The 22616-nt window shown below is 45.6% G+C and overlaps 1 protein-coding gene across 2 annotated transcripts in view; it reads right to left on the bottom strand.

The window, feature by feature from the left end:
• Positions 1–22616, bottom strand: part of LOC143765577 (uncharacterized) — a 70684-nt gene that overhangs the window by 37543 nt on the left and 10525 nt on the right. The window lies entirely within an intron of this gene.

Consider the following 22616-nt stretch of genomic DNA (forward strand, 5'->3'; position numbering starts at 1 on the left):
TTATAAAAACCATACTCCAGGCCAAAATGAGGTAAAAAACATGGCCCTTCTGGCATAACGAGAGAAATAAAATAGTGTACAGTATAGTCTGTGTGACTGTGGGGATTCGCTGACTCGGGGCAACAAAATCAGGGTTCAGTTTTCTTTAACATATGCACAGCTCTGGAGTTCTCCTCTCCAGACACACGGAACACTGAATGAGTCCAAATGCTCCATGTTTACCTACTGCACCACACTCTGGGGTGGAAATATGGTGAATAGCCTCCCACCCACTCTTCAGCAGCTGTTCACAAAAACCTAGGCCTTAATATGACTGATAAACCGCTCTCAGCACTTAGTATGCTGGAGCATTCCTTCAGATTCATATCACTGAGGCTAACATCCTGAGTGATTCATATCTCCCCTCCAGTATTTTACCAGTGACCTTCTCACACATCCCCCCATGTGTGGGGGGGGGGGAGTTTGAAGTTTGGCACCTTCAGTCACTAAACATTGAAGTCTAGACAGGGCATCTGCATTACTGTGTAGTTTCCCGGGTCTATGCTCCACATGGAAGCCGAAGTCCTGGAGCACTAGAAACCACCCAGTTACCCAGGCATTCTTCCCCTTCCTTTGTCTCATCCATCTTAGGGGCACATGGTCTGACACTAGCCTGAACTTTCTGCCTAGCAGGTAGTACCTCAGAATATCAATAGCCCATTTGATAGCCAAGTATTCTTTCTCCATGATGGCATAATTATTTTCACAAAACGAGAGTGTCCTACTTAGGTGTGGAATTGGATGTTCCTCACCATTTACTTCCTGGGAATATATGACCCCCAACCCAACCTCTGAGTCGTCTGTCTCGACTATGAACTCCTTATTGAAGTCTGGTGCGACCAAGAACCGCTGTTTACAGAGGGCGAGCTTTAACTCTTTGAACGCCATCTCCGCTTCAGAAGACCACATACATGGCCATCGACATCTTTGTGTACTTAAGGGAACATGTCAGGTCCCCCAAACTCCCAGAACCAGCAGCAGTTGTTTCTGCATATATAAAGTCCCGGTATTACATTACAAACATAAACAGATCTTTAGAAAAAGTATTTCTAAAGTCTGATTATGATATGGAAATGAGGGCTTTATCTAGTTGAGGGGGCACTAGTGTCCCCAGTCTAGTCAGCCCACTTATCATGTTATCACACCCCTGTTGGTGTGATAACATAACTTACAAGCGCTGGCATCATTAAAGTGCTACACTAACCTCACGCATTTGCGCAGCTTCTTCCCCTCTCATCACTGGTCCTCTGAAGTCGGGTGTACATGTGACGTCTTCAAAGAGGCGCACTGTGCATGATCGGCAGTGACTGCACATCCGATCATGTGCAGTGCGCCTCTCTGAACCCGAGACGCGTACTGTCATGAATCCCCAATGGCTAGGGATAGCACAGGATAAGCAAAGTATAATAAATATCGGACGAGCTCTAGGGTGATGGAACCTGGGCTGACCGCTGCCCTACGCCTGACAAACGCAACTAGAGATAGCCAGGGAGCGTGCCTACGTTGGTTCTAGACGCCACGCACCAGCCTAAGAGCTAACTAGCACTGCAGAGAAAACAAAGACCTCACTTGCCTCCAGAGGAATTAACCCCAAAGGTATAGTTGCCCCCCACATGTATTGACGGTGAAATGAAAGGAAGGCACACACATAGAGATGATGTATATAGCTTTAGCAAATAGAGGCCCGCTGAAAACTAGAAAGCAGAATGACACAAAAGGGGACTGAGCGGTCAGCAAAAAACCCTAATCAAAAAAACCATCCTGAGATTACAAGAACCCATGTGCCAACTCATGGCACATGGGGAGAACCTCAGTCCACTAGAGCAACCAGCTAACAAAGAGACATTCTAGGCAAGCTGGACAAAAAACCAAACAACTGAAAATCAGCACTTAGCTTATCCTGAAAGATCTGGGAGCAGGTAGGCAGGAACCAAACAGAGCACATCTGAACACATTGATAGCTGGCAAGGGAAATGACAGAAAGGCCAGGTAAAATAGGAAACACCCAGCCTCTGATGGACAGATGGAAACCAAAGGCCGCAACCCACCAAAGTCACCCAGTACCAGCAGTAACCACCAGAGGGAGCCCGCAAACAGAATCCACAACAGTACCCCCCCCTTGAGGAGGGGTCACCGAACCCTCACGAGAACCCCCAGGGCGATCAGGGCGAGCCCTATGGAAGGCGCGGACCAAATCAGTCGCATGAACATCGGAGGCGACCACCCAGGAATTGTCCTCCTGACCATAACCCTTCCACTTAACCAAATACTGGAGTTTGCGTCTGGAAACACGAGAATCCAAGATCTTTTCAACAACATACTCCAATTCTCCCTCCACCAGCACCGGAGCAGGAGGTTTGACCGAAGGAACAACAGGCACCTCATACCTCCGCAACAACGACCGATGGAACACATTATGAATAGCGAACGATGCTGGGAGATCCAAACGGAAAGATACCGGGTTAAGAATCTCCGAGATCCTATAAGGACCGATGAACCGAGGCTTGAACTTAGAAGAGACCTTCATAGGGACAAAACGAGAAGACAACCACACCAAGTCCCCAACAAGAAGTCGGGGACCCACGCGGCGACGGCGATTAGCAAACTGCTGAGTCTTCTCCTGAGATAACTTCAAATTGTCCACCACCTGATTCCAAATGTGATGTAGCCTGTCCACCACCACGTCCACTCCAGGACAATCCGAAGACTCCACCTGACCAGAGGAAAAACGAGGATGAAACCCCGAATTACAAAAAAAAGGAGAGACCAACGTGGCCGAACTAGCCCGATTATTAAGAGCAAATTCGGCCAGTGGCAAAAAAGCAACCCAGTCATCCTGATCAGCAGAAACAAAACACCTCAAATAAGTTTCCAAGGTCTGATTAGTTCGCTCCGTCTGGCCATTCGTCTGAGGATGGAATGCAGACGAGAAAGACAAATCAATGCCCATCTTGGCACAAAACGTCCGCCAAAATCTAGACACAAACTGGGATCCCCTGTCAGAAACGATGTTCTCCGGAATCCCATGCAAACGAACCACGTTCTGAAAAAACAAAGGAACCAACTCAGAGGAGGAGGGCAACTTAGGCAAGGGCACCAAATGAACCATCTTAGAAAAGCGGTCACACACAACCCAGATAACGGACATTTTCTGTGAAACCGGGAGATCAGAAATAAAATCCATGGAAATGTGCGTCCAAGGCCTCTTCGGGATGGGCAAGGATAACAACAACCCACTAGCCCGTGAACAGCAAGGCTTAGCTCGAGCACACACTTCACAAGACTGCACAAAGGTACGCACATCCCTAGACAAGGAAGGCCACCAAAAAGACCTGGCCACCAAGTCTCTTGTACCAAATATTCCAGGATGACCAGCCAACACAGAAGAATGGACCTCGGAGATGACTCTACTGGTCCAATCATCCGGAACAAACAGTCTTTCTGGTGGACATCGATCCGGTTTATCCACCTGAAACTCCTGCAATGCGCGTCGCAAGTCTGGGGATACGGCGGACAATATTACCCCATCCCTAAGGATACCAGCAGGCCCAGTGTCTCCAGGAGAGTCAGGCACAAAACTCCTGGAAAGAGCATCTGCCTTCACATTCTTTGAACCTGGCAGATATGAAACCACGAAATTGAAACGAGAAAAAAATAACGACCAACGAGCCTGTCTAGGATTCAAACGCCTGGCAGACTCAAGGTAAATGAGATTCTTGTGATCAGTCAAGACCACCACGCGATGTTTAGCACCCTCAAGCCAATGACGCCACTCCTCAAATGCCCACTTCATGGCCAAAAGCTCCCGATTACCCACATCATAATTGCGCTCGGCGGGCGAGAATTTTCTAGAGAAGAAAGCACATGGCTTCATCACCGAGCCATTAGAACTTCTCTGTGACAAAACCGCCCCCGCTCCAATCTCGGAAGCATCAACCTCCACCTGAAAAGGAAGTGAAACATCTGGTTGACACAACACAGGAGCAGAAGAAAACCGGCGCTTAAGTTCCCGAAAGGCCTCCACGGCCGCAGGAGACCAATCAGCAACATCAGCACCCTTTTTAGTCAAATCAGTCAAAGGTTTAACAATACTGGAAAAATTAGCAATGAACCGACGATAAAAATTAGCAAACCCCAAGAACTTCTGAAGGCTCTTAACAGATGTAGGTTGTGTCCAGTCACAAATAGCCTGAACCTTAACGGGATCCATCTCAATAGTAGAAGGAGAAAAAATGTACCCCAAAAAAGAAATCTTCTGGACTCCGAAGAGACACTTTGAGCCCTTCACAAACAGAGAATTGGCCCGCAAAACCTGAAACACCTTCCTGACCTGTAGAACATGAGACTCCCAGTCATCAGAAAACACCAAAATATCATCCAAATACACAATCATAAACTTATCCAGATATTCACGGAAAATATTGTGCATAAAGGACTGAAAGACTGACGGAGCATTGGAGAGTCCAAAAGGCATTACCAAATACTCAAAATGGCCCTCAGGCGTATTAAATGCGGTTTTCCACTCATCACCCTGTTTTATCCGCACCAGATTATACGCACCACGAAGATCTATTTTAGTGAACCACCTAGCCCCCTTAATGCGAGCAAACAAATCCGTAAATAATGGCAATGGATACTGGTATTTGACTGTAATCTTATTCAGAAGGCGATAATCTATACAAGGCCTCAGGGAACCATCTTTTTTTGCCACGAAAAAAAAACCTGCTCCCAGAGGGGACGAAGATGGACGAATATGTCCCTTTTCCAAGGACTCCTTAATATAATTCCGCATAGCAGTATGCTCTGGCAGTGACAGATTAAATAAACGACCCTTAGGGAACTTACTGCCAGGAATCAATTCTATAGCACAGTCACACTCTCTATGAGGAGGGAGCGAATTGAGCTTAGGCTCCTCAAAAACATCCCTATAATCCGACAAAAACGCAGGGATCTCCGAAGGAGTAGATGAAGCGATAGAAATCGGAGGTGCATCATCATGAACCCCCTGACATCCCCAGCTTAGCACAGACATTGTTTTCCAGTCCAGGACAGGATTATGAGTTTGTAACCATGGCAGACCAAGCACTAGTACATCATGTAAATTATACAGTACAAGGAAGCGAATCACCTCCTGATGAACGGGAGTCATGCGCATGGTCACTTGTGTCCAATACTGCGGTTTATTCATAGCCAATGGTGTAGAATCAATTCCCTTCAGAGGAATAGGAACTTCCAGAGGCTCTAGACTAAAACCGCAGCGTTTAGCAAATGACCAATCCATAAGACTCAGGGCAGCGCCTGAATCCACATAGGCATCGACGGAAATGGAAGACAGTGAAAAAATCAGAGTCACAGACAAAATGAACTTAGACTGCAGAGTATCAATGGCAAAAGATTTATCAACCCTTTTTGTGCGTTTAGAGCATGCTGATATAACATGAGCTGAATCACCACAATAAAAACACAAACCATTTTTCCGCCTATAATTTTGCCGTTCACTTCTGGACTGAATTCTATCACATTGCATAGACTCAGGTGCCTGTTCAGAAGACACCGCCAACTGGTGCACGGGTTTGCGCTCCCGTAAACGCCGATCAATCTGAATGGCCATAGCCATAGACTCATTCAGACCTGTAGGCGCAGGGAACCCCACCATAATATCCTTAATGGCCTCAGAAAGACCATTTCTGAAGTTTGCAGCCAGGGCGCACTCATTCCACTGAGTAAGCACCGACCATTTCCGAAATTTCTGACAATATATTTCCGCTTCATCATGCCCCCTGAGAGAGGGCTAATAAAGCCTTTTCAGCCTGAATCTCTAGGTTAGGTTCCTCATAGAGCAATCCCAATGCCAGAAAAAACGCATCCACACTGAGCAATGCAGGATCCCCTGGTGCCAATGCAAATGCCCAATTCTGAGGGTCGCCCCGTAGGAACGATATAACAATCTTGACCTGTTGAGCAGGGTCTCCAGAGGAGTGAGATTTCAAAGAGAGAAACAATTTACAATTGTTCCTGAAATTCAGGAAGGTAGATCTATCTCCAGAAAAGAACTCTGGAATAGGAATTCTAGGTTCAGACATGGGAGTGTGAACCACGAAATCCTGTATGTTTTGAACCTTTGCCGCGAGATTACTCAGGCTGGAAGCCAAACTCTGGACATCCATGATAAACAGCTAAGATCAGAGCCATTCAAGGGTTAAGAGGAGGTAAGAAGCAACTAGACAGCAATTAAGGGCTAGGCAGCAAAACTCTGAAGGAAAAAAAAAAAAAAAAAAAAAAATTTCCCTTGAACACTTCTTAATCTCCTGCTTCAGCCCAAACAATTAACACTTTGCTGGCCGGCTATACTGTCATGAATCCCCAATGGCTAGGGATAGCACAGGATAAGCAAAGTATAATAAATATCGGACGAGCTCTAGGGTGATGGAACCTGGGCTGACCGCTGCCCTACGCCTAACAAACGCAACTAGAGATAGCCAGGGAGCGTGCCTACGTTGGTTCTAGACGCCACGCACCAGCCTAAGAGCTAACTAGCACTGCAGAGAAAACAAAGACCTCACTTGCCTCCAGAGGAATTAACCCCAAAGGTATAGTTGCCCCCCACATGTATTGACGGTGAAATGAAAGGAAGGCACACACATAGAGATGATGTATATAGCTTTAGCAAATAGAGGCCCGCTGAAAACTAGAAAGCAGAATGACACAAAAGGGGACTGAGCGGTCAGCAAAAAACCCTAATCAAAAAAACCATCCTGAGATTACAAGAACCCATGTGCCAACTCATGGCACATGGGGAGAACCTCAGTCCACTAGAGCAACCAGCTAACAAAGAGACATTCTAAGCAAGCTGGACAAAAAACCAAACAACTGAAAATCAGCACTTAGCTTATCCTGAAAGATCTGGGAGCAGGTAGGCAGGAACCAAACAGAGCACATCTGAACACATTGATAGCCGGCAAGGGAAATGACAGAAAGGCCAGGTAAAATAGGAAACACCCAGCCTCTGATGGACAGATGGAAACCAAAGGCCGCAACCCACCAAAGTCACCCAGTACCAGCAGTAACCACCAGAGGGAGCCCGCAAACAGAATCCACAACAGCGTACATGCGATTTCAGATTATCAATAATTTGAGAGGAGGAAGCTGCATGCATGCGCAATGTAAGTATAGCGCTGGCAATGACACCAGCACTTGTAAGTTATGTTAGCACACCCACAGGGGTGTGATAACATGCTTAGTGGGCCAACTAGTCTGGGGACACTAATGCCCCATCGAAGTATCAGAGCCAACATTTACATATCATAAACAGACTTTAGAAATACTTTTTGTAAAGATCTGTTTACATATGTTATGCAATGCAGTGTTTACATATGCAGACGCAACTGTTGGTGGTTCTGGGAGCATGGGGGACCTGACAGGTTCCCTTTGAGGAGGTCGATCGGGGTGCAGCTATTACGACAAAATTCAGGATAAACCACCGATAGTAATCCATATTTCCCAGAAACGCCCTAACCTGTTTCTTCAAGAACGGTTGTGACCAATTTTGGATCACCTCTACTTTCTTCCCTTGTGACTTTATTTTGTGCCTCCTGACAATATAGCCTACGTATTTAGCCTCTTCCCCATTGCACGCTTCTTTGGGTTTATGTTAAACCCCGCCTTTATCAGCGCATCCATTACTGCCTGGTCCTTCTGCAGATGACTTCCCCAATCCGGGCTGAAAATCACAATATCATCCAAGTAAGCTGTGGTGTACTTCTAGGATCCTGTCCATGTGCCTGTGGAGATTGGCTGGTGCTCCCTGCAGCCCGAAAGGCATTCTGGTGAATTGTAAGCAACCGTCATGTATAGAGAAGGCTGTCCTCTCCTTGGCACTTTGGGACCGGAGAATTTGCCAGTACCCTTTCATTAGGTCAAGGGTGATGATGTATCTGGCTGACCATAACTTCTCAATGAGTTCATCGACCCGGGGCAGATCGACTTGGACATGTAATTCAGCCACCTGTAATCACTACAAAAGTGCCATTCTCCATCAGACTTCAGCACAAGGACAATGGGGCTGGACCAGCCGCTCTTTGACACCTCAACGATGCGGTGTCCACCGCTGTGCATACACATACGCACTCTCACAGCCTGAGCTATCTTCCCAATATGGGCATCCACATACATTAATTGATGTGGTTTGCACTAACTATCCTATAGATACATGTCCAGTCACGGTCATCAATCAGTACGTAACTGATGAAGGTCCGGGTGACCTAAACTTTTTTTGGTACTACAAATAAAATCGTTTCTGAATCACAGCATTAAGTAGAGTGCCAGGTTTCTTCTTTTTTTTTTTAAACATCTTTTTATTGAGTTTAACATGTAAAACAATCAAAAAGTAGCGGTGATGAGATATCCATGTGATAAGATTCACAGTAATTTAAGTAGTCAGTTCTTCTTAGAAGAGCAACATCATTGGTAAAATAGTTGGTTATACAAACAGCTGAAAGATAGTAAAACGTGATAAAAACGGTTCACAGCAAAGTGAAGTAAACTAGTGACTACTCTGAAGTTAGAATTAGTAGGTCACCAATATAACTTTAACATAACAGATAACAGAACAGAATAGAAAGAGGGGGAAAGAAAGAAGGGGGAAGCAAGATTTAGGATTTACCCCTAAGGTGGGGATAGTAGCCGGCATATGAAGAAGTAAAAACGAGAGAGGTGATATAGTAAATCAGAGTGAATATTTTTGATTTGTAGTGGAGTCTAAGAATCCAGAGGATCATTAATTGTTGATGATGGTCAGATATTCATTACTAGATCTAAAAGATTTCCAGGGAGCCCATGTTAAATAGAATCTGTCTTGTGAGAAATATGTGTATGCAGATATTTCCTCTATATAATATAACTGATCCACTTTATTGACCCAATCTGAGAGGCTCGGGCAGTTTTTAGTCAACCAGTGAGCTGGGATTAGAAGTTTAGCTGCCGAAAGAAGAAATGCCGGTAGAGATTTATTTTTAAATTTCGAATTGTCTCCCTTCCAATTCAGGAAAATGAGTGTCAGAGACGGAGGCTGTAGTAATTTGCAGATATTAGTTGTATATTGTCACGGGAAGCCTAAGTAGGCAAGAGCTAATAACCCGGGCCCCTGCGATCTCCCTCAGACTAGGGAAATCCTGACTGACCCTCTCCCAGAGTTTACACTGATGGTGTGCATGTCTGGGCCTCCATCCTCACCCTGTCTCCTGTTTCAACCCTAGGCTGAAACCACCACCCAGTGAAGAGACCACACACCAATACCCACAGTTAGCACAGACAAGGATAACGGAAAATATGAACCACGCCGCAGTCACTCAGGAATACACTATAAATGCATAGGGAAAAACAAATACAAATATAGGAAGGAGAAAATATGACAAAGGGAAATACACCACCAGATACGATACTCCTTCTCCTAGATCACCACTCCAGAACGAGATAACCAAGCACAAGACAGAAGCTATAATCGGCGACGCCCAATGTTCAGAAGAACTATTTAAAGGCAGTGGGCGTGACCCAGCTTCCAATCCGAGCACCAGCTAAATTAACCCCGGACCAGCTAGATAAAATCTAGCCGACGCCACTGAGCACATAGTGGACAAAAGCGGAATTACCGCTGTCTGACGAACGCCCTAGTATGAACAGCGTCCGACATGACAGTACCCCGCTTTCTACGAGGGACCCCAGGGCCCTCACGACTTATAGGACCCGGCTTGTCCGGATGGCGGCGGTGAAACATACTGACCAGCCGATCCGCATGAATGTCCGAAGCTGGTACCCAGGACCTCTCCTCAGGCCCATAACCACGCCAGTGTATCAAGTACTGTAAAGTGCGGCGCACCACACGAGAATCAACCACCTTGGAGACTTCAAATTCCAAATTACCATCCACCAAGACTGGAGAAGGCATCGGTGTCGTGTCCACAAGACCCACCATCTTTTTTAGCAATGATCTGTGGAAAACGTTGTGCATCTTATACACCGTAGGAAGCTCCAAACGGTACGCTACTGGGTTAATGACAGCGGCGACCCTAAACGGACTAATAAACCTTGGACCCAATTTAAGGGATGGTATTTTGAGTCTTATGTTTTTTGTGGATAACCACACTCAGTCATCCACACTCAGGTCCGGACCTGGCACACGCCACACGTTTGTACCTAGCACCCACGCTCAACAGGCGCTGTTTAACTGTCCTCCAGACTGATGACAATTGTGCTCCTAACTGGTCTTCCTCCGGGACGCCGGAAGAGCCCCTCTGACTCAAGGTACAAAATTGAGGATGTAGCCCGTAAACACAAAAAAACGGAGACTCCCCAGAAGACTCCTGGTGGTGATTATTGATGGCAAACTCAGCCAAAGGAAGGAACGTCGACCACTCCCCCTGGTTATCAGAAACAAAGCAGCGCAAGTACTGTTCCAAATTTTGGTTCATACGCTCGGTCTGACCATTTGACTGAGGATGAAACGCCGAAGAATGAGACAACTTGATCCCCAGCCGTGAGCAAAATGCTTTCCAAAATTTTGCCACAAACTGAGACCCCCTATCAGAAACGATGTCAGACAGAACCCCATGAAGTCTGACCACCTCCTGCACAAATACCTGAGCCAGAGTCTTAGCGTTAGGCAACGAAGGCAACGACACAAAGTGCGACATTTTTGAGAACTGATCAACAATCACCAAAATGACCGTGTTCCCAGCTGAAGAGGGCAAGTCAGTGATAAAATCCATCGAGATCTCCGTCCATGGCTTACTAGGTACCTCGAGAGGAAGTAGTGTGCCAACAGGACGGGAGCGGGGCATCTTAGCCCTAGCGCACGTGGTGCAAGCTGACACGTATGAGACCATGTCCTGTCGGATTTTGGGCCACCAAAACCGACGTGACACCAACTCCAAGGTACCCCTAACCCCTGGGTGGCCAGCCAGGACAGCATCATGATGCTCCGCCAAAACCTTTAAGCGGAGATGAAGCGGTACAAACGATTTGTTGATGGGAAGTTCAGATGGTCCTCCTCCTGGACCTCGGCAATCTCAGCCTCAACCTCGGTAGTGAGAGCCGAAACCACAACACCCTTTTGGAGGATGGGTACCGGATCTTCCCGAGGTTCTCCCCCCGGAAAACACCTGGACAGAGCATCCGCCTTAGTGTTTTTAGACCCAGGTCTGTAAGTAACAACAAAGTTGAACCGCGTGAAAAACAATGCCCAGCGAGCCTGCCTGGGAGATAGACGCTTGGCAGACTCCAAATAAAGCAAATTCTTATGGTCGGTAATAACAGTAACCTGATGAACCGACCCCTCCAGGAAGTGTCACCATTCCTCAAAGGCCAACTTGATTGCCAACAACTCCCTGTTGCCGATATCGTAGTTACGTTCGGCGGATGACAGTTTCTTGGAGACATAGGCGCATGGACGCAAATCGCTCAAGGATGAGCCTTGTGACAACACCGCCCCTACACCCACCTCAGACGCATCGACTTCCACGACAAAAGGTTTCGATACGTCTGGCTGCACAAGAATGGGGACTGAAACAAAACTGTTCTTAAGAAATTCAAATGCGCGCACAGCAGCCTCAGGCCACACGGAAAAATTGGTACTCTTTTTAGTCATGTCAGTTAGCAGTTTAGCAATGATAGAAAAATCCTTGATAAACTTCCTATAGTAGTTAGAAAACCCAAGGAACCGCTGAAGTGCTTTCAGGTTATCAGGACGTTCCCAACACCACACCGCTTGCACCTTAGCGGCGTCCATTTTAAAACCAGAAGCAGACACATTATAACCCAAGAAAGGCAACTCCTGAACCGAAAATACACATTTCTCAAGTTTTTCATATAGCTTATTTTCTCTGAGAAGCTGTAACACCTGCCTGACATGATCCAAATGAGTATCACGGTTGCAAGAATATATGAGAATGTCATCTAGGTACACAATAACGAATTTTCCCAAAACATGCGAGAACACATCATTTATGAAATGTTGAAACACTGCAGGCGCGTTTGTCAACCCAAAAGGCATCACCAAATTTTCAAAATGACCCTCAGGAGTATTAAAAGCCGTCTTCCACTCATCACCTTGACGGACTCTTATGAGGTTGTACGCCCCCCTGAGGTCAAGCTTGGTAAACCACTTAGCACCTGCCACCTGATTGAACAAATCCGGTATCAATGGCATAGGGTATGGATCACGAATCGTAATCTGGTTTAACTCCCTGAAATCCAGACACGGGCGTAGTCCGCCATCTTTCTTCTTTACGAAGAAGAACCCCGCTGCCACAGGCGAGGATGAAGGCCTGATGTGCCCTTTGCTCAAACTTTCAGCAATGTAATCCTTTAACGCTTGTCTCTCCGGACCGGAGATGTTAAACATCCTTGCTTTAGGCAATTTGGCCCCTGGTTTAAACCTGATAGTACAGTCATAGGGGCGATGTGGTGGCAACTCTGAGCAACCCTTCTCAGAGAAAACATCCGGAAAATCCAGAAGTGACTCAGGAACGCTTGAAGTCACAGCAGACACACATGTGGCCAGGCAATTCTCCTGGCAGAATTCGTTCCACTGAATTATGTCCTGAGTTTTCCAGTCAATAACCGGGTTGTGCATAGACAACCATGGAAAACCCAAAACCACCTGTGCAGGAAGATTCTTGAGCACCTTACATGTAACCTGCTCGAAATGTAGAACCCCAATGTGGAGTTTCACCTCAGCCACAAACTCAGTAATCTCCCCCTGTGAGAGAGGAGCAGCATTGATGGTGACCACACGGATAGGATGAGGCAGTTTTTCGATCTTAAACCCGGCAGTGCGTGCAAACTCCTCATCAATGAGATTTGTGGCAGAACCACTATCCACAAATACAGTGATTGGCAGCTCTCTGCCAGCGATAATAACCGTAGCAGGGAGCATGCATTGAGAAACCACCATGGAGGATATACATAAGCTCAGATTGGTCTCCTCCACACCCTCTGAGCTTAGAAGTTTTCCGCCGTTGCGTTTTTCTTAGAAGAGGACAAATGTTAACAAAATGACCAGTTTTACCGCAGTAAAAACAGGCTCCCTGCTTCCTGAGCACAGGGGCTCGACGCTTAACATGTGACACCCCTGCGATTTGCATAGGCTCCGTGGGCTCACCTGCAGCAACCTCAGGTGAACCTAAACCCTCTCCCAAAAGCGGCGTCTCATGCTCCCCCTAACGCAAACGGCGATCAATGTGGACAACCAGACTCATAGCGGAATCTAGAGAAGCAGGAGTCTCGAACATCAGGAGGGCTTTTTTAACCCTTCCAGAAACCCCATGAATAAACTGACTCCGCAGCGCGGGATCATTCCACTGTGTGTTGACCGCCCAGCTGCGAAATTCAGAACAGTAATCCTCTGCAACACGCTCCCCCTGGCGAATAGTGCGTATCTTTGATTCTGCTAGAGCCATTCTGTCAGGATCATCATAAATGTGTCCAAGAGCGGAAAAAAAACTCTCCACAGAGTCAAATGCAGCAGAATCAGATGGCAAAGAAAACGCCCATGCTTGGGGGTCCCCGTTTAATAATGACAACACCAGGCCCACACGCTGAGCCTCATTACCCGAGGAGATCGGGCGCATATGGAAATATAGTTTGCAAGCTTCATGAAAAGAAACAAATTTACTGCATTCCCCAGCAAACTTTTCAGGCAAAGGAAACTTTGGCTCAGCAACTCTACCTGTCGCTCCAGCTTGCACATTAGATACTGCTAGTCCCTGTTGCTGCACTGCCCCCCTCAACTCAGTGACCTGTAGGGACAGCGCCTCCAACTGGCGGGTTATGGAAGTCATGGGATCCATGGAATACAAATAATGTTGGCCGATTATAATGTCACGGGAAGCCTAGGTAGGCAAGAGCTAATAACCCGGGCCCCTGCGATCTCCCTCAGACTAGGGAAATCCTGACTGACCCTCTCCCAGAGTTTACACTGATGGTGTGCATGTCTGGGCCTCCATCCTCACCCTATCTCCTGTTTCAACCCTAGGCTGAAACCACCACCCACTACCCAGTGAAGAGACCACACACCAATACCCACAGTTAGCACAGACAATGATAACGGAAAATATGAACCACGCCACAGTCACTCAGGAATACACTATAAATGCACAGGGAAAAACAAATACAAATATAGGAAGGAGAAAATATAAGGGAAATACACCACCAGATACGATACTCCTCCTAGATCACCACTCCAGACCGAGATAACCAAGCACAAGACAGAAGCTATAATCGGCGACGCCCAATGTTCAGAAGAACTATTTAAAGGCAGTGGGCGTGACCCAGCTTCCAATCCGAGCACCAGCTAAATTAACCCCGGACCAGCTAGATAAAATCTAGCCGACGCCACTGAGCACATAGTGGACAAAAGCGGAATTACCGCTGTCTGACGAACGCCCTAGTATGAACACCGTCCGACATGACATATATTTCAACACTTCCTTCCAAAAGATTTGTATTGTCTCACAAGACCACCACATATGCAGGAAAGTTCCAGTATCTTTAGAGCATCTCCAGCAGGTTGATGTGGATTTAGGGTACCATAGGTTCGATAACGATGGGGTGGTATACCATCTAGTGATGACTTTATATGAATTTTCTTGCACCCTAATGCAACTTGATGGGCCATGCGAATTTTTATATATTTGGTCCACCTCCCAATCCTGTAATTCAATACCCAAATCTTTCTCCCAACCACGGATATAAGCTCGTTTGAGTGGGGTTGTGTTGACTATAATTGCTTGATATATTTTGGTCAGAACCTTCTTTGGTGGATTCCTATGGACTAATAGTTTCTCAAAACCCGTAAGTTCCCTATAAAGGTTGCCGATTTTTAAGTAGTGTTTTATGGCATTTTTGAGCCTATTATAATGAAGGAAGCTTAGTTGAAGTTGGGGGAATTTTGATTGTAATTCCATTAATGGAAGCAAAGTGGCGTCAATCATTATACCTTCTAAATTGTCTCTGATCTTGTATAGGGGGTCTGAAATAGGTGACATATAATCTTTCTGGTAGAGCTCTGGTAAACCTGCTACTCTAACCAGCGGGGAGGGCAGAGGCATCAGCAACTGTGAGTATCTTGACCAAGTTCGAATAATGTTCTTGGATATTGTGTTTGAGATTTTAATTTTGAGAATAAATTCTTTAGAAGCATGGAGTATAGCATGTATAGGTACTGGTATTGTAGTGTCCGCTATTTGTGTCCAGAGCTTATGGGCATCTCCTCTCCACCAATCAATTATTAAAGATATTGTCGCCGCATCGTGGTACTTTTGAGGGTCTGGGGCTCCCATTCCCCCCCTAGATCTGGGAAGTGATAGCGTTGCATAGTTGATTCTGGGCCTAAAGTCTCTCCAAATATACCTCCCGAACATCGAACGTACCCTTGAAAAGAATGTGTTGGGAACGGCTATTGGTAACATTCTGGAAATATAGCTGAATTTAGGGAGTATAAAACCTTTCAAAAGATTCTTCCTTCCTATCCATGAGACATAAGGGGCTCTCCACGACTTCATCAGTTCAATGGTGTTATTAAGTAGTGGGGTGTAATTAAGTGAGAGTAATAAATGCCAGTGCGGGCTCAATTTTATTCCTAAATATTTGATGAATTTCGAGTTCCATTTTATTGGTAGTTTAGTTGTGATGCCTCGGATGGTTTTTTGATCTACATTTATGCTCATTGCTTCCGATTTGTCCAAGTTTATTTTAAAATTTGAGAGGGTCCCAAACTTCTCGAACACACCCAAAACTGCTGGTATCTCTTTATCAGGGTTGGTCAAAGTTAGTAGTAAGTCATCGGCAAAAGCCGCCACCGTGTGGGTTGATCCCTCTAATTGAACTCCCCCAATGTCTGGGTGCTGTCTAATATTCTGGATTAAAGTTTCAATCGACAGGACAAATAGTGTAGGAGACAAGGGACAGCCCTGTCGCGTACCATTCCTAATTTCAAAGGGGGCAGAAAGGTCTCCATTTACCCTTACTTTTGCAGTGGGTGAGTTATACATTTGAAAGATAGCTTTTATTAAAATCGGTGGAAAACCAAAGCGTCCCAACGTCCCCTGCATGAAAGCCCAGTCCACCCTGTCGAACGCCTTCTCAGCATCTGTTCCAAGCAGAACCAATGGCTTATTGTGGGCGATAGCTCGTTGCATTAAATAAAGTATTTTCAAAGAATTGTCTCTGCCCTCTCTGCCCTTCACAAAACCTGTTCGCTCTGGCAAAACCAATGAGTCCAGTACCAGGTTGATTCGATTAGCGATCATCTTTGCAAACAATTTGAGATCATTGTTTAGAAGAGAGATCGGCCTGTAGTTGCTACACACTTCGGGGTCCTTACCCTCCTTGTGTATAAGAGAAATATGGGCCTCCAATGTTTGTTTGGAGAAGGGTGACCCCTCTAGCGTTTTATTAAACAATTTCAGAAGTAGGGGGCTGAGGGTTTCTTGGAAGGTTTTATAATAGGAGTTTGGGAGGCCATCAGGCCCTGGACTTTTACCCATTGGGCTGCTCGACAGGGCGGACCGGAGCTCGCTCAGCCCAAAGGGGGCCGCCAACTCGGTTCGCTGAGTCTCACTGAGGGACGGGAGTCTCAGCGATTCTAGGAATGAGCTGATCTCAACTTTACGTTTAGTTAATTGATCATAAGTTTCACCTGGGTGTATATTATATAAGTCGGCATAATAATCTCTAAAGGCAGAGGCAATTTCATCTGGATTTTTAGTTGAAGTTCCACTCGGGGTTTTTATTGAATATATTACCACTCTTGCCTTCTGTTTTTTGATCATTCTTACCATAAACCTAGACATTTTATCTCCGTGTGCAAACATTTTATTTTTCCATTTATTGTATATTTTAAGCGAGTTTTGGTTTAAAAGATCTTTCAAAGCTTGTCTTTTTCTTGAGAGTGATGTTAGTACTTGGGGGTTTAGCGATAATTTGTGTTTTTTTCCAATGTCTGAATCTCTGTATAAAGGGTTTTAACTTCAGTTTGTCTTGTTTTATTTTTATGAGGTCAGGGAGATCATCTCTCCTCTTAAAACCGCCTTATGGGCTTCCCACACTGTTGCAAAGGGAATAGTATCGTGATCGTTAGTTTCAAAGAATTCCTTTAGTTTTTTAAATATTTTCTCTCTGGATGATTTATCAGTCAATAGAGTCTCATTCAATCTCCATACGTTATTTTTAGGCCTATGGCCAATCTGCAGTTTGCTGATGAGTATTGAGTGATCTGAATGGACACTTGGAGTTATTTGTATATCTTTTAGAAATGAAAACATTTGCAGTGGGATAAAGAGATAGTCAATACGACTGTAAGATAATTGTGTTCGAGAAAAATGCGTATAATCCTTGGAGGTAGGATGAAAGTACCTCCAGGCATCTATTAATTGATGAAACTTTAGAATCGAGTGGACACGCCTGAAAGCTTTTTTGGGGATATTAGATTTCCCAGTCGAAGAGTCCATTACTGGTTCTAGTGGAGTATTAAAATCTCCTCCTAATATTAATGGGCCTTCAATAAAGCTGTCTACTTCTTTCATTGTTTTAGATAGCCAGATATCCTGTTTTATGTTGGGTGTGAAGACATTACCAATCCTGATTAGCTTATGCGCAACTATGCCCTTAATAAAGATGAACCTGCCCTCCTTATCTCTAAGAATGTCTAGAAGTTAGAAAGGGGTATGTTTCGATATAGCGATTGCTACCCCCCTAGATTTCCTTGATGTCGAGAAAGAATGGAACCAAGTATTATAAAAATGTTTTTCAAAATTGTGGGATTTGTCTTGGATATAGTGAGTTTCTTGTAATAAAAGAATATCCACACCAAGTCTCTTAGTGTGTGATAATACCTGGGCTCTTTTGATCGGCGAGTGCCAGGTTTCTTCTATTTAGTATTTTACCAGTGACCTTCTCACAAGGGGTTTTACTACAAAGTGAATTTTAATCAACATTTTAATTAATATATCATTGAATGAAAATAATTTCCACAACTGGATGGGTTTAAAAATAATGTTCCTGCGCAGAGATAATCTTATAAATGTGCCCCTGCTATGTGCTGTATAATGGCTATCTGACCGTACAGGAACATTGTATGATCATACCACATCTCCTGGCCAGGACCGGACTGCCCATCGGGCAGTTCTGGCAAATGCCAGAAGGGCCAGGGCCAGTAGTGGGCCGCTGCATGCCGACTCACCCTCCCCCCCCAGCGCCGCCGCTGCCGCATTCAACTATACCGGCGTCTATGATGCCGGTACAGTTGAATGCAATGATGGAGGAGAGAGCGTCACCTGACGCGCCCTCTCCCATCATTCCCCACTCTGCCTGGCGCTGACACTGCGGGTGCGCGCAGCCGCCGATACAGGAGCAGGGAGCACCGCAGGCACGAGGGGAGGTGAGGAGTGTTTTTTTTTCTTACTGGACTGTGGGCCATTCTAGGGGGGGCGAGAGATGTGGGCTCTGCTGTATACTACTATGTGGGCTGTGCTGTATACTACTGTGTGGGCTCTGCTATATACTACTATGTGGGCTCTGCTGTATACTACTATGTGGGCTCTGCTATATACTACCATGTGGGCTGTGCTGTATACTACTATGTGGGCTGTGCTGTATACTACTGTGTGGGCTCTGCTATATACTACTATGTGGGCTCTGCTATATACTACTATGTGGGCTCTGCTGTATACTACTATGTGGGCTCTGCTATATACTACTATGTGGGCTGTGCTGTATACTACTATGTGGGCTGTGCTGTATACTACTGTGTGGGCTCTGCTATATACTACTATGTGGGCTGTGCTATACACTACTATGTGGATTCTGCTGTATACTACTATGTGGGCTGTGCTATATACTACTGTGTGGGCTGTGCTATATACTACTATGTGGGCTGTGCTATACACTACTATGTGGGCTCTGCTGTATACTACTGTGTGGGCTCTGCTGTATACTACTATGTGGGCTCTGTTGTATACTACTATGTGGGCTCTGCTGTATACTACTATGTGGGCTCTGCTGTATACTACTATGTGGGCTCTGCTGTATACTACTATGTGGGCAGTGCTGTATACTACTGTGTGGGCTGTGCTGTATACTACTATGTGGGCAGTGCAATATACTACTATGTGGGCTGTGCTATACACTACTATGTGGGCTCTGCTGTATACTACTGTGTGGGCTCTGCTGTATACTACTATGTGGTCTCTGTTGTACAATACTATGTGGGCTCTGCTGTATACTACTATGTGGGCTCTGCTGTATACTACTGTGTGGGCTGTGCTGTATACTACTATGTGGGCAGTGCTGTATACTACTATGTGGGCAGTGCTGTATACTACTACGTGGGCTGTGCTATATACTACTATGTGGGCAGTGCTATACACTACTATGTGGGCTCTGCTGTATACTACTATGTGGGCTGTGCTATACACTACTATGTGGGCTGTGCTATACACTACTATGTGGGCTCTGCTGTATACTACTATGTGGGCAGTGCTGTATACTACTGTGTGGGCTCTGCTGTATACTACTGTGTGGGCTGTGCTATATACTACTATGTGGGCTGTGCTGTATACTACTATGTGGGCTGTGCTATACACTACTATGTGGGCTGTGCTATACACTACTATGTGGGCTCTGCTGTATACTACTATGTGGGCAGTGCTGTATACTACTGTGTGGGCTCTGCTGTATACTACTGTGTGGGCTGTGCTATATACTACTATGTGGGCTCTGCTGTATACTACTATGTGGGCTGTGCGATATACTACTGTGTGGGCTCTGCTGTATACTACTACGGTGGGCTGTGCTGTATACTACTATGTGGGCTGTGCTGTATACTGCTACATGGGCTGTGCTGTATACTGCTACGTGGCCTGTGTTATCTGCTATGTGGGTTGTGCTATATACTATGGGGGTATATTATATTCTATGGGGGAGGCAGTGTTATATACTGTGTGGCTGTTATATACTATTGTGGGGGTAAATTATATTCTATGGGGGAGGCTGTGTTATACTATGGGGGGCTGCATTATATATTATGGGGAGGTGGGCTGCATTATATTCTGTAGGGTGGTGGCTGCATTATACTATATGTGGGCTGCATTATACTGTATCGAGGATTATGGGGAATACGTTATACTATATGAAGAACTATGGGGTGCATTATACTATGGGAAGTGAATTGTACTACATGGATGACTATGGCGGTACATTATACTATATGGAGCACTATGAGGAGTGTATTATGCTATATGGAGGACCATGAGGAGTGTATTATGCTATATGGAGGACTGAGCAGTGTATTTTAATATATGGAGGACTATAGGGAGTGTATTATCCTATATGGAGGACTGTGGCGCACATTATAATATATGGAGGACTATGGGGTGTATTTTACTAAACAAGTAAAATGCTGCATATTCAGATTGTTTTTGCTGGAACAAAAATCATTGTTCTCAGCAGCACATCGCCGGTGTAAACTGTAGATGTGCTGCTGATAACATGATACTGTATGGGGATCTGTTAGTGATCTATTAGTGATCGTGCTGTCCCATCATTATTTCTCAGCTGGTGGAAAGAGGGAAACAAGCGTTGAACAACTTCAGTATTGTTGATCAAACTCATTTAGCGGCCTGAACTCAGCGCTTGTAAATACAACCGAAATGCTTTTGTGTGATGTACAATTGTGCAATATGTTAGCATTTGGGGCCCCATTTTAAACGTTGCCTAGGCGTAGGGCCCCACTTTGCCTAAAACCGGCCCTGCCTACAAGTATACAAAGATATTATACAGTCACCATGTGACAAGTGGGCCTGTGTAACTTCAAATGCCAGGGCTGAATTTTAGTCCCAGTCCGGCCCTGCTCCTGGCCAAGAGAGGAAGCAAAAAAGTTTACAGACATTACAGCAGGGGATCACAGCTGATTGTTTCTTTGACATAAATTATTGCTTAAAAACATGCAGGGAAATGTTTTGCTTCACAAAAAGAATCAGCTGCGATCCTATGCTGTAATATATTTTGCTTCCTCCCCTGCCCAGGAGAGGTGATGACCACTGAAACCAACAAGCACAGCCGAATCCTAACAGAGTGTACCTTGCACTCCAATTGGATTCGGCAAGCTTCACAACTTTCTGAAGAGATCAATGGGGAGGACAACCACTTTGTTGTGCTAGAGTAGGAACTCACTCAGGATAATAGGTAGAGCTAAAAAAACTGCAATTGACTCTCCCAGTTCTTGTACAGAATAGAGATCCTGACCCTAGTGGTTCCTGTGTAACCACAAACTAGAAGATGGCCACTTGGACCTATGATGCCTGAAAGGCAGTCGATTGCTTCATATTCCTCCTAAAGAATCGGAGGGCAAAGCAGAGTGTCAATTACCTACAAAAGGGAGAATTGGCTGAAAAAGCAAAGGTCCTGTAATGCTGCCATCACGCAGTATAGCACAACCTTCACAAGGGGGTGCTGGAAAATAAGAAAGGTTGCACTCACAGCGTAGCACTGCAGTACAGCAGCGCAGGTGCCACCAAGTGGCGAGAAAGTGGTCACACGAGCCAGGTCAGGAACGGTCAGGAAATGCAGTACCAGGGGAAACAGCTACACACATGGTCAAATACAAGCCAGAGAAGTCGAAGCCAGACGGAAGCAGAGATGCTGGAGACGTCAGACAGTAAAACAAGTCTGAGGTCAAGCCGGATCAGATACCAAAGGGTCACAGGACGGGGAACAAAACACTCAGACAAGCGGGGTAGCAGGAATGGGAAGACAAGGGAACTGAGCAAACGGTCAGAGGACAAATCAGGGAGTAACGTGGTCAGCCGCTCGAGCCTGGGCAGGAACTATAACTGATGCTGCCTGCAGACAGCAGCGGGCTGAAATAGCCAAACAGATCCCAAAACGAGGCAAAGAAGATAAATCCTCGCATGACCAGACCAGGGAGAGAATAACAAGAAACAAACCCTGGCCTGGATTATGACGATCCTAGAGTGAGCAAAATAAACCACGAAATACAAAATAAAGTACGTACTGTTAAATAATATGCAGCCTACTTCCTAAAAAGAAACAAGATAGGTGCAAAGTAAAGAACAGAAACAGCAAAGAGATAAACCCTAGCAGGAATTTCACTAACTGGTTTTAATCTTTCGCGACCTATGACCTATAGGTACATCATCATGCAGGCTCTAGCATCGAGTCTGCATCTTTCCCGACACATGAGAGCTGATTTTATGTGTGCCTAACAAAAGAGACATGTTAAATGCCACTGTCAATCACTGATAGCGGCATTTAACTCGCACAAACTGGATGCGGATCACAAACCCCGCCCATCGGCACCCCTGTCACATGATCGCAGGGCGCCTATGCATTGGCATGACAGTCGGGGTTTTCAGAAGACCCCCGTGCTTGCCATTGCAGATCTTGCTGTGGCTGGCGTTCATAGGAGATTATGATTTCTGCTACACTGAAGCGATCTGATGATACACAACTTCCTTATCAGGACAAACCACGGTGAACACCGTAGTTTGTCCTGATGAAGAAGT

Source organism: Ranitomeya variabilis, chromosome 4, assembly GCF_051348905.1.
Source record: "Ranitomeya variabilis isolate aRanVar5 chromosome 4, aRanVar5.hap1, whole genome shotgun sequence".
NCBI classification, from domain to species: Eukaryota; Metazoa; Chordata; class Amphibia; order Anura; family Dendrobatidae; genus Ranitomeya; species Ranitomeya variabilis.